Source organism: Crocuta crocuta, unplaced genomic scaffold (genome assembly GCF_008692635.1).
Source record: "Crocuta crocuta isolate KB4526 unplaced genomic scaffold, BGI_CrCroc_1.0 scaffold91-1, whole genome shotgun sequence".
Taxonomy (NCBI): domain Eukaryota; kingdom Metazoa; phylum Chordata; class Mammalia; order Carnivora; family Hyaenidae; genus Crocuta; species Crocuta crocuta.
In genome coordinates this window covers 1,415,383-1,432,896 of record NW_027551575.1, presented here as the reverse complement: position 1 = coordinate 1,432,896, position 17,514 = coordinate 1,415,383, and positions in this window count along the sequence as shown.

The window sequence follows — 17,514 nt, the reverse complement described above, 5'->3', positions numbered from 1 at the left end:
CTGAGCCATGGTCCTTAGTCTCTGGTTTAGCTCTACATCTAGACATGGTTAGGTTCTCACCACACACACAGGATGTCTGGGACACGTTCTATCTGTAAACCCTTGGAGCTCAAAGATAATGTCAACCTTCACAGGCATGTTATAGGTATCTGTTCTGTGGACATTCCTTGGTTGTTTTCTGAATCTAGGCTAGAACCTCTCTGACTCTATTTTACATCCACCCTAGAAATACAAACTAATGTCAGTACTGTTGACTGCGCATATCTCTTTGACTTCCATGGTATACTGGGAGCCCCTTCAGAGCACAAATTGTCTAATAAGCTGCACGTGACTTACCTGACATACTGAACTGTAAATAACTGCTAAAATAAGCCAACCAAAATTAAAAATAGTATGTTTCTAAATTAAATAAAACTAATTCCATTTTGTTAGAGTTGATTATAACTCTACAAAATGTCTGACATGCATATTCATATGCCATCTTTTCAGCTTAAAAGAAATGTTTATACAGTTGATTCTCACTGTTCATATTAATTGTGTTCTAGTAAAAAACGGAGAACAAAACCAGAAATTAAAATATGCAGTGAAACACAGCTAATGAACAACCATAGAAAAATGAAGCTGTCAATGAGGAAAGCTAATACAGTGTATTTGAACTGACTTTGTAAATGAAATGGATATGAACTAGTATTATAAGTGTTATAAGAGTAAACTAGTCTGAGACTGTGAAAATCAATTTGGAGCAAGACATATGCCTGTGTACTTTTGTGTTATCTATGTGTACTTTTACATATTTCATTTAACCTAGGTTTACATGTTTCATGCTCCCTCTCTGTTTTTGAGAGTTGTAAAAACACTTTCTAAAATGTTTCAATAATTCAGAACTGTGCTTTAGTTTCTACATAAAATAGATCTTTATGTTTAGTAATCAAAATACTTGATTCCTGTGATCATCTGGAGTATCTTCAAAACACTTAAAGAAAATCTTTGCCAACCTATATTTCTATACCCAATGAAAATACCTTTCAAAAACAGAGAGAAACAAAGAGAAAAGTAAAAACTCCTTAGCAGCAAACATGTACTCAAGGAAAACACTCAAGTTACTCCCCAGGCAGAAAAAAAAGGTCACAGCTAGAAAACTGAGGTACATTAAGAAAAAAGAACCAAAAAAGGAGCTAAATATGTATTCTTATGAAGCATCCAGGAAATGGCAAAGTATTAATTTAATTTTAGGCTTTATGAGTCAATACTGCATGTAACAATTTCTGTTACCCCCTTAAAAACCTAGAAAAAGATATATAACTACCAAGCCAACAGACAGGGAAAAGTAAATGACCATGAGAATATTTTTTTAAACCTCAAACCAATAGAATGTGGAAAAGGGGAAAAAGTAGACAGAAAAAATATGACAGGGAACAAATAGTAACATGATAGATTTCAATGCAAATCTATACCAGTGATTGCATAAAATATGAAGAGATTAAATATTTTAGATAAAAGACAAAAATTGCTGGGCTGTGTTGAACAAAAAATATAAATGCTTATAAGACACATTCCTACAATATAAGGATTTCTAGAGACTGAAGGTGAAGGATGGAGAAAAGTCGTTATGCAAATACTATCCACAAACACAGATGAGGCTGTGATATTAATATCAGACAAGGCTGATTTTAAGACAAAAAGCATTAGGTGAAATAAAGAGGAATATTTCACAACGAAAAAGGTCTCAATTTATTAGGAAGAAAACAAGTCTAAAAGCATATGTTGAGTATAGACTCAAGATATTTAACATAAAAATTCACAGAATTAGAAAGAAAAAATATAAATCCACAAATCATGATGGGACATTTTAACACCTCTTCCTTGTAACAGATGTATTACACAAAAAATAATCAGTGATTACAGAAAAAATATAAACAGCAGGATTCAAAAACTTTGTTTAATGAACAGATAGAGAACATAGCCTTCATGACAGAGTATATTTTTTAAGTGACCATAGTGGAACTAAGCTAGAAATGAATAAGGTAAATAACCTCCTTATGTTTTGAAATTAAGTAACACATTTATAAATAACACATGGATCAAAGAATTCTCAATAGAAATCAAAAAAATGTTTTAAAAAAAATAAAAAAGAAATCAAAAAAAATTTTAACTAAGTAATACTTAAAATAGCGCAAAGGAAATTTTTTGTGATATTACCAAGTCTAATCTTTGAGAAATATGTATAATCTTAAATATATATATTAAATGAGAAAAAAAGCCTGAAAATCAATTGTTGTAGGCTCTATCTCAAGAAGTTATGTAACAACAGCAAATTAAAACCAAAGAAAAGATAAGGAAGGAAATGATAAAATAAGAATGAAAACTAATGGAAAATTTTAAAACTACAATAGAGAGTACCAACAAAGCCAACAGATGATTATTTGAAAAGTCAAATAAGTTTCATAAGGTAAACCAAGAAAATTGATAAGTGACCAAGATAGAAATAAAGTAAGAAAAGCACAAATGTCCACTATCTACCCTTCAAATTATATTATTAGGCTAGCATTACCTTGATACCAAAAGCTAAGAAAGTTACTTTAAAAAAAAAATCTCGGGTCAGACTCTCTCATGTGATAAATGGAAAAAATCTTAAAGGAAATATTAACAAATATTAACAGTAATGAAATATATCATAGCTAAGTTTAGTTTATTCCAGGAACTCAAGGTTGGTTTAATATTCATTCAATTCAGTAAAGTCGACCAGATTAATACAGTGAAAGAGAAACCTCGATCATCTTGATTTAGAAAAAGGATTTGATAAAATTTAACTTCAATAGAGAATATTCATAAAAAGAAATTTTCAAATTTCTTTGAAATTTGTAAGCAAACTTCACACTTAACTAATGTTAAAAACATTTCCTTTGAGATCAGGAAAACAGAAAAGGCTATTTGTCATCACCATTTGTATTCAACAATGTGCTTACTGTAAGGACTATGCAAAGCATTAAGACCAAGGAAAAAGCCAAACAAAGGGCATAGAACTAGGAAAGAATAAGTAAAAACGTTAGTATTTTTAGGTACTGTGATTGTGTTATTCAAAAGAAGCTACACATAAAGTCTTATAATTAATCAGGAAGTTTAGCAAGGTTACTAGACAGAAAAATTAAATGTGTATCTGATACTAGCAATGATTGCAATGTACAAAATAATGTAATTTGTAACAGCATCAAAAATATCAAATACACAATAATATATCTAACCAAAGACCTGTAAGACCAGTACTGTGGGCTATTTTTCTATCCGGGTGTAAGTACCACACTGGTCTTAATATTGTACTTTATAGGAAGTATCATTATCTGAGGAAGTAAATCTTCACTCCTGTTCTTTATCTTTAGAGCTTTAAGTTTATTTCTGTATAAATTTTAAAATATTTGTCTCTATTAAAAAAGGTGAAGATTTGGTATTTTTATTATGATAGCATTGACTTTATGGAAGAACTGACAATGTTATGATTGATATATATGTATATATGTACATACATGAGTGAGCTATAGATCTTCCTTTCTGAATCAAAAAAAAAAAAAAAAGAGGAGAAAATCCTTCAAAATCTGAGATGGTTACAACCCTCTTTCATGTATGATATGTGGACCGTCTACAAGAACTAAACCACCACCACTGGATGGTACTCTAGATGAGGACAGGTTATATGGTTAGTGGTTTACAAACACCTTTTCTTCTGTCATATAGAAAGTACCAAACTGCTTCACATGCAGTGAGATCAAGCATGTTTTCATCAAACTTTTGCTTAAGCGATATCCACACATAAATATCTGTACAGATATAGAGACTGTGATGTAAAAAAGTGTTTCCTATTGGGGCATCTGGGTGACTCAGTTGGCTAAGTGTCCAACTTGATTTTGGCTCAGGTCATGATCTCACAGTTTGTGGGATCAAGCCCTGTTTGGGGTTGTGTGTTGACAATGCAGAGCCTGCTTTATATTCTCTCTTTCATGTGCTCTCTGTCCCTCCCCAACTCACACACTTGCTGTCTATATCTTTCTATTAATATAAATAAACCAACTTTTTAAAAAATCTGTTTCTTATTACTGATCGCAGTCAAAAATTTTTAAAAACCATGCTCTGGAAACTATTCTTAACACAATTCTGGGTGTCATTAATGTTCTAATACTTGATATTTGCTGTAGCATGTATTTTATAGCGATATCATTTTGGCTTTAGCTCAAATGTAAAAGTTACATTTGTGAGTAAGTGTGCAATAGGGTAGAATTAAATTAGTTCATGGTGAAAAGTGTAGGTCTTCAATGAGTCTGTTTATTAGAAATGATGACAACAATGTCATGGCGGTCATGTCTGTGAAAGAGAACGTTCAAGAACATCTGAGCTTGAGTTCAAGGAGAGTTCTAGAAGGAGCAGAAAGTGCTGCAGAGGCAGTGAGTGAAGATAAAGGACAGAAGTCAGAGGAGGCATATCTCCAACTCTCCTCTTGGCTCCCATCTACTGGTGTCTTTCTGAAAACCATCCCTGAGCTATACTCTTTTTGCTTTTAACCTGCTTTAGTCTTTCAGACTTTTCCTCAGTGGCTGAACAATCATCCTGCCACCATGTCTGGATCCCCACCTTTTCCCTCAAGAGCCACCTGGCAATTTGCTCTCCTAGCTCTCTGGCTAGGACCACTGTCTCCCTTATGATGTCTCCCAGACAACCTTAAGTGGAGTTAAGGTAAAAAAGATCAGGGTGAGGAGATGACAAGAAAAGTAGCTTTAATCTCAATTCCTGCACTTGTACTTCCCCAAAAAGAAGAAACCCTATAGGTCAAACATTTGCATATGGAGTAGCAATTAGTGAAAAAGATTAGATTTACAGCAAAAAAAATAATGATAAAAAGTTATTATTTATTGAGCATCTGTTTTATAGCAGGCACTGTTTCAAGCATTTTAAGTGAATTAACTCATTTAATTTTCCCAGTCACAATGAGGAAGGTAATGTCATCCCCAGTTTGCAGATGAGGCAAATGACACTCAGGATTTTTTAAGCAACTAGCACACAGTCTCACAGGTGAAAATTTGCAGAAAATACAGAGAGAAAAAACTAAAGGCAAAATATGAAATAACGAAGAAAGCAAAGAATATTCTGATGAAATGAGACTCCCATTTTCAGTTTACCTTGAGTAACAACTATGAGAATTCACACACAGGTAGACAGGTGCTTGGACTCCAATGCCCGTTACCTGTAAATTCTATGTGACATTTGTGCAAACATCTAATGTCAGTCTCAGAGAGTTTTTCCCTTAAGAAATATGGTTTTTTTGTAGCTTTCATACTAGGGTCCTCATCATGAAACATTGAAAAGTTTCTACAGACTCCCCAGGACACTAATCCAAAAACAAAAACAAAAAAACAAAAACAAACAAACAAAAAAAAACAAGAAGTTTCNACTAGGGTCCTCATCATGAAACATTGAAAAGTTTCTACAGACTCCCCAGGACACTAATCCAAAAACAAAAACAAAAAAACAAAAACAAACAAAAAAAAACAAGTTTTAGCATCTAATGATTAAAAGTCATCTTACTTATCTGACAGAGGTCAGTCTCCTACGTTATCCTGGAAAAACCAACAAAGAGGCTGGTAGACAGAAGGGATTTTGAAGATCAGCAAAACAAACCATTTAACCCATGCATCCACAATCACTGGGGGTGAAGTCATCAACACCCCAAAGCCTAGTGAAAATACCCAGAAACAACTAATATCAAACAGCTGGGATAAATATTGATGACCCGATAGTGGTTTCTCCACCAAGCTTTTCAAGAAGCTAAAAAAGAAAAAAAAAAATCAAGTTCAAAAGTGTGAAGGAGGAGGAGATGGGGCTATTACTAGCTCTTACTAGAGGTACTTATTAAAAAGAGAGAGCTTGCATCACGACATTTAGACATGGCTTATGTGATATGCACTGTCCTGTTAGAGTCCTGACCTAAATTTAGTAGTTTAAAAAGAACGAAGTCTCTTTTCCTACCCACTTCCAAATACCAGCAGAGAACTCATTTCTCAGACTCTTTTCATCCACCAGAGAGTCCTTAGAGCATTTTTAAAATTTAAGAACAAAAAGGTCAGCGAGTTAAAACACAGTATGCAATCTCTTCTCTTTCCTAAAATGGCCTTGCGGTTAAAATCCATGATCATGAAAGAGTTAAAATTCCGCACTGTTTAAGAACAACCAGTTGACCTTTAAATACGCTGGTTTGAATCCAATCACCTTTCAACAAGCATGAAATCTGGCACCGAGTGTACTAACACACACCAATTATTTTCATAGTGTACATGACTGAGCTCACAGTGTCCTGTTTAGAAAAAAAGAATTAATGTTCATTTTCCAAAAGCCAGACTTAGAGGCTGGGTGTCTCTTTTGGTAGGATTATCCTTTGGTAGCTATTTTCAAAAGTGCTGTTAGAGAAGGCCTTTCCTTGAAAAAGAACAGTTTTTTAAAAAAAAAATAACTTGTCCATGTTCTTTAAATTCTGTTCCATGAAATGATTTTGCTCCACTTTTTAATGTCAAAAGTGAAAATTGCTGGGAAATAATTAATTACTATGCCTAGTTAAGAACTTCACATGTCATTTATGTAAGAGGAAAAACTATCCCTCCCAGGGAAAGGGCGAAATGCCCAGCCCTACTCTGAGCAAATGGATTCAAATCCAGAGATTCAAGAGTAATTGTTGAGTGTTTACTCCTGAAAATGATGCTTTGCTTTTCCAAAGTGATTCTCCTGAGGTTCTTTTAAGTGGTGATATTCCCTTGTGCCTTCTAAACAGAAATGAGTTCACAAAAATTCTGTCTTGGGCTCTTTAAGAACACACTGCCCAGCTGTTTTGGTGCAACGTGCAGAGATAGGAACCCCCCCGTGGCAGACTGTGCCCAGCAGTCAGGGAGCTTCTGGTCAATTGCAAGACCGTCTTCTTTATCACCTCCATTTCTCTCTATCTCCAGATGCCCTGTGTGTCTCATCCCACCCCATTCCCATCAGACAGCTACATGGAATATTAACCCCACACCTCAACCAGATTCAAGATCGGGTGTGTTTGTTCTTTGTTTAATCCTGTGCCTGAGGACTGACTCTTCTGAGGTTCCTGTCCAAATCTCAGCATGGTTCTCTGTCAGCATTCTACTCCAGGGAGAGACTTCTACTGGCCATGCCCATATTTGCGAGCCCCTCCTTGCCACAATATTTGACTTCCCTCATTCACTCCCTGTCACCTGTGAGTCCAGAAAGAGAACTGTCAGGATCTCACAGCAATGTGGGCAGTGGCCCCAGGCGGGAGATCACATCATCCACCAGGCACTTCTGCTTTGGGGCTGAGGGAGCGCCTTGTTTTGGGAGAGGGCAGCGGCTTGGGCACTGCTCACAGACCACAGACCATGTCAGAAAAACATCCAGGAGTCTGAGGCCCTGGCACAGAAGGTCCCTTGCAGTCCCCTGTCTATCAGTACAACTTGGATAGTCCTGTGGACTCTTCCAAAATGAAAGGGACCCTTCCAGAGCCCTGGCTGAGCAGGATCATTCCACAGATATCCAGGCAAAACAGGCGACCAAGCCTTCCACCGGCCTCACTCCTGGACCCTGCCCTATTTCTCATTTCTTCCTAAGAAGCAGAGCTCTCTTACTCATTTCTACTAAGTAGCCATCAGTTCTAATCCCCTTTTCCTACTTCCAGGACTAATTACATGTTCAAGTCTAAATATAATCATCAACCCCAACTGATTCTCCACCCCCGTTCGCCTTGCCAAATCTGGGGAGCAGGGAAATGAAAATGTCTTTGTGCTGCTATTACCATCTCAGCAACTAACAGAGCCACTCCTGTCACCTGAGTACAGGTGTGAACCACCAGTAGGCCCACATGTGACTTCTGTAGTTTTTCTCCTTGCAGGCAGACATGGACGCCCCAGGTTCCAGCACCCTAATGTCTGTGACTCCAAAGAAGATTCCAAGTCCTGTATGTGTGAAGAATTGCATAGCCATGAATTTACTTAACATTTTCTATTGCATCAAGCAGGGCGCACGATTCGATGGTGGATGAGAGCTGTTCAGCATTCCCAGGCCAGCCACCACTTCCTCTCCTTTCTGTCAGCATCCTGTACACCCCAACCTCCACCAGAAAAAGCAGTGCCATCATGAGAAAAAGCAAGCAGGAGAGACCTGAAGACAGAAGACTGAGGATTCAGTCTCAGCATTGTTATTGACTGAGTAATTTTGGCCAAGTCAGCACAAATCACTTAAACCTGTTTCACAGTCTGGAAAGGGGGATTTATAATAATCACCCTGCAAGGCACTATGAAGGAAGTAGATAATGAAAGGGAACATAATTTTGGATTATAAACAGAGAAAAAGGGGAAAATCAGAGGGGAGATGAAGAAAAACTAAGATCTACCTCCTCTACCCTTTCATAGTAGCAGGTTAAATGTCCACACAGAAAAACCTTGAGAAGATAAACCAAAATATAGTAAGTACCCTTAGGAACTGTCAAAGGAGGCAGCTGCTGTAACATCCCAAGGTGATGGAGAGCTGCATCTGAGCAGCAGGTTTTGAGGCTCTGAAAGCCTGGAGCCCAAAGTTCTCAGCAATTCTGTTACACTCCCTGTGGCATGAAGATCAGAGCAGCTGAAGGACAGACTTCGAGAGCGGGGTGAGACAAATACCTCACCCCACAAACTTACTTTATTCCCATGGCACATCACCTTCAGGAGAAAATTCCAGCTTTCTGTTTGCCGCCTGGTCCCACTTGAATGGGAAGTTCTGCTGAGGCCCGAAATAGCAAACAGGAAGTCAGCAGAACTGATTTTCTTAAGTCTCAAACGCAAAGCAAGGCGCTCAGTATGGATGAGAATTAGAGTGAGGTGTAAACCGCCTTTTTCAAAGGAGGTCACATGGCTACTGTGTAAGGAAGACATCTACTCCAGGGAACCATGCGTCAACATCCTTCCTTATTAAAGGAGAGAAGTCGAGCTGGAGTGACAGTGAGGTAAAGCCTGCCCAGGGTGTTCCATCAGAACCAGCTGCCACTAAAAACAACAAAGTGCCCTACTCTGATGCTCAGACGCTATTCTCTGAGCCGGTTCCTCTGAAGGCACTTTTCTCCAAGGGAGCAGTTACTCAAGTGGTTCCCCTCCCAACTTCCTCCTCACTGTTTACAATATCCATAATTTCTTAGGGTCCTGTGTTTGAAACTTACAAGTTGTCACTCCAAGCTCCTCCCCTAACGTGCTCCTTCAGAGCATTTCCACCAAACACAGACAGCTCCATCTCATTGCATCAGGCATAAATAAGCAAATCCCATTGCGGTTCCACTCTGGTTTGCCACACGGGGCCATTTCCTGAGCCATCTTAGGTCTGACTCCTTTGTACCCCAGTCTTTATACCTGCTCTCTTTTACGAGACCGCGAGGTGAATCTGGGCAGCATACGCTTTCCTCCCATGATGCCCCTGCTCCCAGGTCTGCCACAGCGTTCACAGTCCCCGGTGATCAAATCTAACTTAGTCACAAGTGATCTCACCCTATCAACCTGGCTCCCGTGCTGTGTTAGATGAGAGAGTGCCCAAGCTGGCACCAAGTGGATCGGGGAAGAATCTATGTTCAGTAAAGCTTCACCACACTGATTTAGTCTTAGAATGAGAAAAAATGAGGAAACCTCTCTGCACATTAGTTTTCTCATTTGTGGAATGAGGATACTAGTGCCCGCCTAGGTATGAAGGACTGAATGGGTAACACATGTAAAGTCACCAGAGTGCTTTCTGGTAAGAAAAATGATTAATGCTTATGGAGCGCTTCCCACATTCCAGGCTCTGTTCTGAGTGCTGCACATGTTTTTATGCAGGGATTATGATTATCCTCACTTTGCAGAAGAGGAAATTGAGGCAAGAGAAAGTGAAGTCACTAAAACCACATAATGAATCAGCAGGACAGCAAGCATTTGAATTCAAGCAGCCTGACTCCAGATGCGCAACGTACATTTGCTTGTTTTGCTGTCTCTCCCGAGGCGACCTGTCCTTCCCTCTGGCTTTCAGTGGCTAACACTGTCCGCACATCCACCCTCGTTCTCCCCTCTGTCCAAGCTTTGTCTACATTTCTGTCTTTCCAGATGGACACCATGCTGCAGTCTGTCTCTAGTCTTACATGGCATCTTCAAAGAAGTGACTGTATTTTCTCTAAACTCAAGTATGCCATCCCCTACTCTGTTTCTTGCCCCCATTTATGCATCAGCTTCTAACTGCTCTCCATTTGTGTCATCCATTTCCAAAAACTGCATCAGAAAAAATGGACCACACCCCCAAATTCCAGAAGGTTCCCAAAGAAACATGTTATTTCCACCAACACCTAGCTGCCATTACCAAGCCATATCTCGCGACTTCCATTTATTTAGCCAGCAAGCATTTAGCACACATCAGCCATGTCTGTTTCAGTGCATGACCATTACAAGGGCCCTGTCCACTTGGATCTCACAGTCCAATGAGATCAATATTTATACAGACAACTTTAATAAGTTGTGATAAGTAGGCAATGCACGCTGTTAATGGGTTCTTGCTCGTGCATCTTGTATGTCTATGCTCAGGCTACCACACTGCCCCATCCTTTTCATCTCCGCCGCCCCTCTGTGGTTCACTGCTCCCTACCTTATTCCTCAATGACTGCAATCCCCTCCCCACTCATCTCCCCTGGTTTACTCCTTTATCCCTCAAATCAGCCCTCCTGCTGCCAAATAACCTATGTGGTCACTCTCACATTTGAGGCGTATACAGGTTGATGAGCCAAGTGCAAGGGCCTGGTCCTGGACAAGTAATGCTGCCTGGGAACTTCCGTGACTTTCTATCCTGGCTCTGCTCCATTCCTCTCCGCATATATGCACTTCATCTCACATACCACACCTAAGAGAGATTTCCTGCAGTTCTCCAAAACTCACTCACCTTCCTGATTCCTTCTGTGCCCTTTGCCCACCCTCTCAATCTGTGACCTCGTGTTTGTCTCTGAAATTGAGATGCTGCTGCTAGACTCAGGTCAAATCACCTCCTACATGAAACCTCCTCTGCTTCTCCCATAAGGTGTGATAGTTCCTGATTTGCTATAGTTGTGCATTTGTTCCTCCTTTACGGCACTTTACTTGTACCATGCACTACAGTCACTGACACGTTTTCCCTTACGGCCTCTTATCTTCAGAACAGTGCTCTGTCCTTACCATCTTTGTCCATACAGCACCCAGTAGATTGCCTCAAGCATAACAGGTGCTGAATGAATAATGAATATGCTCTTTAGTCTTTCTATGTGATATTGTGGGAGAAACATCTCAGAAGGACTAAGGGGAAAAAAACCTAAGTTTTTTTCTTTTTTATTGTTACCATACAATCACTTATCCCACAGATCTTTTTTTATAATTTTTTAAATGTTTATTAATTTTGAGAGACACAGAGCATGAGCAAGGGAAGAGCAAAGAGAGAGGGAAACACAGAATCCAAAGGCGGCCCCAGGCTCTGAGCTGTCACCACAGAGCCCCATGCAGGACTTGAACTCACAAACCATAAATCATGACCTGAGCCGAAGCTGGATGCTTAACCAACTAGGCCACCCAGGTGCCCCTATCCAACAAATCTTTTCTCACACCTAGGCAATCTGCCAGGCACAAGGAGCACAAAAAAGAAACAAGCAAACCCTGAGACAAAGGCATGCACTCAATAAACATACATTCTCTTTCAGAGTCATTGGCACAAAATACACATAAAATAATAAGATATATACAAAATAATATGAGCTCCGAAGTTATGGCAACTCTGCCACCAACTAGGTGGGTGACCTGGGTCACCAGTGAGACTTGGTGAAATAAGTGATGATAAGTATAAAATGAAAACTCACAGGCTGTCTATTAATTTATAATTTTAACCACTGTATAGCATGCTTTGCTAAGGGATGGTACTTTCTAGTTAATAAGTGCCAATACTTTTGCAAAAATTATTAATGCTAACTAATTCTACGGAAATCAAATAGGCAGCAACTAAAGAAAGGTAAAAACCAGCAGCTGGAAGTGATAATTAGACAGTGAGAAAAATAAATTATAAATGCTTCACCAGCACAACCACTTAAGTAAAGCAGTGAAATTCAAGGCCATCAAGCTTAAGGCGGTACCTGTAGATGGGCTCCTCCACAAGCAGGTGCAATGAAGGATCCTGTGAGATGCTCCGCCTCCACCAAACCCCCCAAAATGAAAATTAGATCGCCCTCCAAGGGTTCATGATTTAAAAATTAATACTAAGAATGGAAATATGTTTTGTCACTTTCAAGAGAGTCAATGGCTGCCACAGAAGCAAACTTCTGGTACAACTGAAAACACATCTTCTTAAAAAATGACTCAAAACAAAAAGAGAGGTTATCACTCACATCATCATAGGAAAGTGGGGCCAGAGAGGCAAATGTAGACAGTGCTCACTTACATTCTCTTGATCATCAGATTTTGATCATCACATTTTGAGTTTAACATTTCTTGGCCATGATTGCTCCTAAGACAGATGTGAATGTTCAGCTTTACACCAGCATAAAACATGCAGGTCATTTAATAGACTCCTTTAGGCCCAATTCTGTGCTCATCAAGGCTGGTTATTGACTGATTTGCTCTAAGGTCTATCAATAGAATAGGATGATTCAGCTGAGGAGTATTTTGGTTTTGGGGACAGTTTGTCATCAGAAATATGTCATTCTCCTTGAAGCATGAGACTCATTAGCTGATTAATGTGACTCCTCACCTAAGAAGCAGATGCCCTCTCAGTAAACTCAAACCAAATCAAGTTTCTGGACCTGGTCTAAACCTTAGGCGTTGGAAAATTCTACTGCAAAGAAACCTTGCATAGGCTCCAGAAACACCACCAGATGCCCCTTAGAGGTCTACTTCCCCTCACCCATACCATGTACCTTGTCTCTAAACTCATCTAGCTGTTACTTAAACTAGGTATGAACCAGGTTTTCTTTTCCTTGTGCATCATGAAACCTAGTTCAGAACAACACTCTGTTAAGCTTGAGAGGTGCTCTCCCCAGGACTCCCATATTCTACTATCAGTATTTTCCACATAGAATTGGAAATATATGTGTGCAAGTCAGCCTCCCATCTGTGATGTGGGCAAGGGCTTCTTTTTGCTCATCTCTGTATCCCCACACTTGGTGCCTGGCACATTGAAAGTATTCAGTCAATTGTTGAAGCCATCACTCAGTATCATCAAGAGCTTACTGAAGAATTTATACGTACAAAATTCTGAACTACAAATGGTGTGGCTCCTATCCTTAAACAAAAATCAATGAAAAACCTAAAATCTCAACTTTGAACCATGATTTGGTCTTAGGTATGGGTCTTTATCAAAGAAAAACAACTCAGCAACCCAGAAGTAACTTCAAAACAACAAATTCTCTTTCTCCCACACTGCTGAAGGGACTCTCAGTGCACAGCAGTGATGCACAAGGCCCCCTTCTTTTCACAGTGTTTCACACAAGCTCTTTCATGCCCCTCTCTTCTTCCAATGCCTCACCAAACACCTCTTTCAGATCTGGTCCTCAAATCTCACCTCTTCTATTCCTCCATCTTTCCCCTTAATTCTGTCTCACAATGGCCCAAGAAAACTGGTTTGGCACTATCAACCTTGCTTGAAATGTAGAGAAGAAAAAGAAAATGAATAAGCAAAAACAGAAGCATTCTTCACAGACAGTGAGAGAACATCTTGAAACGATCATACACGAAAAATGTTGGCCTATTTATATACAGATACAACTTATAGGTGCCAAAATGAACAAGAAATGGTATGAAGAAAAGAGTTTAGATTTTTTAAATATCCACAACGTTAAGAGACTTGTAACAATCACAAACTATTTATTGAGCATGTACTCTAAGAACTGTTTTGGAAAAGGATATTGTGTTGAGGTACCCAAGACTATCCCTACATTTGGACATGTACTACATGAACTCCTAGAACTCAGCTTGTTGTTCTTAAAACTAAGATTTTGTACAGCAATATACTGAGGATATGCAGCCAGATCATAGGGAGAAAAGACTCACAGTGAGTCTGGAGGACTCCATATATAGACTTCCTTATGCTCTCTACTTCCCATGAGAGGTCACAGATATAACACATCCTCCAGCAAGAAAAACGCAGCAACATGTGTACAATAATTCAGCCTAGGGAAGCTCCTTAGAGACTCACTGCCTGGGGTTTTTACTGAGGACTGGTCATGTAGGCATTCTCTGCCTAGCATGTAGTAATTTCTTTTAACATTTATTTATTGTTGAGAGACAGACAGACAGACAGAGTTGAGCAGAAGAGGATCAGAGAGAGATGGAGAAAGAACTGAAGCAGGCTCCAGACTCTGAGCTGTCAGCACAGAGCCCAAAATTGGGCTCAAACTCACAAGCCATGAGATCATGACCTGAGCTAAAATTGGACACTTAACTGATTGAGCCACCCAGATGCCCCTAGCACATTAAAAAATTCCAGACTCCCAGAGGGAAGCAGTGTTCAAGCATAAATTGTATTTTTGCCAAAACTCTAGGCGTAATGAACTATATCTGTCGGTTAACTGCTGACTGGGAGCCCTCCAATAAGCAGGCCCCTGGATACCAGCCAGGAGCCAACCTTGCCATCGGTCCTTTCTAAGGGTAGCAGTCTGAGGTCTGCTATGTTCACTCTTTTCTGCGGAGATACAAAGACCAATTTCTTGCCCTTGAGGCAAATAACATTTAGAGAACTAAGATGTATACCTTAAACATGCACAGCCACACACTAGATGTTCCAAAGAAATGATAGAAGACCCTGGATACCATCATGGGAAATCTGAATTAATTTCACAGCCATGGGACACCAGTGAATTCTATTTTTTTCTTCACCAGCTAATTATAACATCAAAGCGACACTCTTTGAAGACGCACCTGACTGCATTATGTAGAATAGAGTAAAGGGGGCTGAGGCTGTAGGTCAGGAAATCAGAACTTCAAAAGAAAGAAAATGATCATAACTGATACCCAGGGCCACGAGGAGTTAGTCACTGGCCAGGTGCTTTCCATCCATCCTGGTGTCTGCCTTCTACGATAGGTACTACTATCCCCATTTTACAGATAAGCTTGCCTGACGGCACACAGTGGCTTGAACCTGGACAGTATGACTGCAGCACTCAGGCACTTACTCACTATACAACAGAAGACATGCGTGACACAATGTTGGGATAACAGAAAATGAACAAGTGGTGAGCCGGAGCCCATGGACATGGTGAGGAAGTGATCATGCAAACTTTTACTCTTCTCTTGTCCTTTCTTCCCTCTGGATGCCTTCTTCTAAGATGACAGGCATAAAGTCATCTTCCAAAATTGGTAGAAGATGGAAAGAGAGAAATAAAACCAGGAATGGTCACATTTTTTCTGAATGAGAAGTGAATAATCAGTAGAAGTCACAGCTGTTTCTTGACCCAGATAGATAATAAGAAACCAAATGCCGGGGCACCTGGGTGGCTCAGTCTATTGAGGATCGGCTTTGGCTCAGGTCATGGTTTCATGGTTCATAGGTTCGAGCCCCACATTAGGCTCACTGCTATCAGTGCAGAGCCTGCCTCAGATCCACTATCCCCCCATCTGTCTCTGCCCCTCCCCCACTTGCACTCTCTTTCTCAAAAATAAATAAACAGAACAAAAAAGAAACCAAGTGCCATGTTGCATCTCGCTTTAAAGGAAGAAGTGGGGAACTGTGGCATTTGTTTTATCAGAGAAATTTACACTATGAAAATTCTCCTTCCTGTTATTTCCTTCTGACATAATACAACCCAAGCATCACTTAATAACTGGACAACTCTCAAGGCTGTGATTTTTAACACATCTAAAATTAACACTCTAGAACCATCACCAACCTCATCAAGATACATTCATTGATCACTTAATTGCATAAAACTTTTATGCTGTTAAAGCAAGACTCTGACCCCAATGGCTTTAGAGGACAAAATACGGCAATTCGCTTAATCGATAAATCTGTCTTGGTTCTTCATAAAACCCAGAATTAAGCAATAAGACATGACAAGCCACTGTTTAAGGGGAATTAATCTGTAGCCTCAACTGACATTAAGCAGGAGGCCAAANACATTTTTTAAAAAAAATTTTAATAAAAATAAAGTACCAAAATAATTCAGTCTTAAGACACTGGACTTATCATGTTGGAAATGACTCTAAAATCTTTATTAGCTATTAACACAACTTCTAAGTGCCTGTCCACATCTTTCACATTCTGATTCCCTATTAGCCAATTCAAACACTCCAAAGAACAGCCAAGAAATGACAAACAGAAACAACTTGAACAAAACCTCCAACAACTTTGACATCACCCCACTGGTCCATGACATGCATGCATTGTGCTTTTGGGAAAAATTCATTTGAATCAGGTAACCAAGCAAGGTAACACCTTGCTTGAAAATTCTCTTCCCCTAAGGGATCATGGCTCCAAGAAGGTGCTCGCTTCTTTACTGTTGTAACACGGCAACAGGGTAGGAAAGAAGATACAGCCTGCCTTCCGGGAGTCTCACAAGGAAGATGGGGCAGACACCGCTTAAAAACAATCTGAATAGGGGCACCTGGGTGGCTCAGTCGGTTAAGCATCCCACTTCAGCTTGGGTCATGATCTCACAGTTCCTGCATTCGAGCCCCGCATTGGGCTCTGTGCTGACAGCCAGCTCAGAGCCTGGAGCCTGCTTCATATTCTATGTCTCCCTCTCTCTCTCTCTCTTTCTCTGACACTCCCCTGCTCATGCTGTCTCTCTCTCTCTCTCTCTCTCAGAAATAAATAAAACATTAAAAGAAAAAAAAACAATCCGAACAGGCCCAGGTCAATATTCATCAATGGCAGTAAAAGCATGGGTCGTGGAAGTCAAGAGCCTCAGTTTGAATCAAGTTTTATAATCTTCTGGCTCCACGAGTCACCATCTTAACCAAGTTTTATAACCTTCCCTGTGCCTCAGTCTCCCCTTCTGAAAAACTAGCTGAATAATAACGACCACCTCATAGATTCTTGTGAATCATGAGGAAGATAATAAACACAGAAGGCTTAGCACATAAAAGGATATCAACAAACGTTAGCTGCTCTTATCACAGAATGGTTATTCTTGTTTTTACTGCTATTATTACCACTCCTATCACCTGGCTACTCCCATCCATGTTTTGACCCATACCTTAAAGACAAGGAGGATTCCTGGCTGGAAGAAGTGGTTCAGTTCTGATGGAATCACTCATCTCAGGCAGGGAAGCTAGGAGGCTCAAGGTTTGTGAGCAATGTCAAAGAAGACTTTCAGATGGAGGAGATGGCTGTAAAGAAGGGTAAGCATAGCCTGCATAAAGAGGATAAGTCTGCTTTAAATGGCTTCTCGAGCTGAGGAAAGGCACATGTTCACAGGTCATATGATTTTCCGAGCTGGAGAGTAACTTAGAAATCCTTAAGTCACTCAAAAAAAAAAAAAAAAAAAAAACC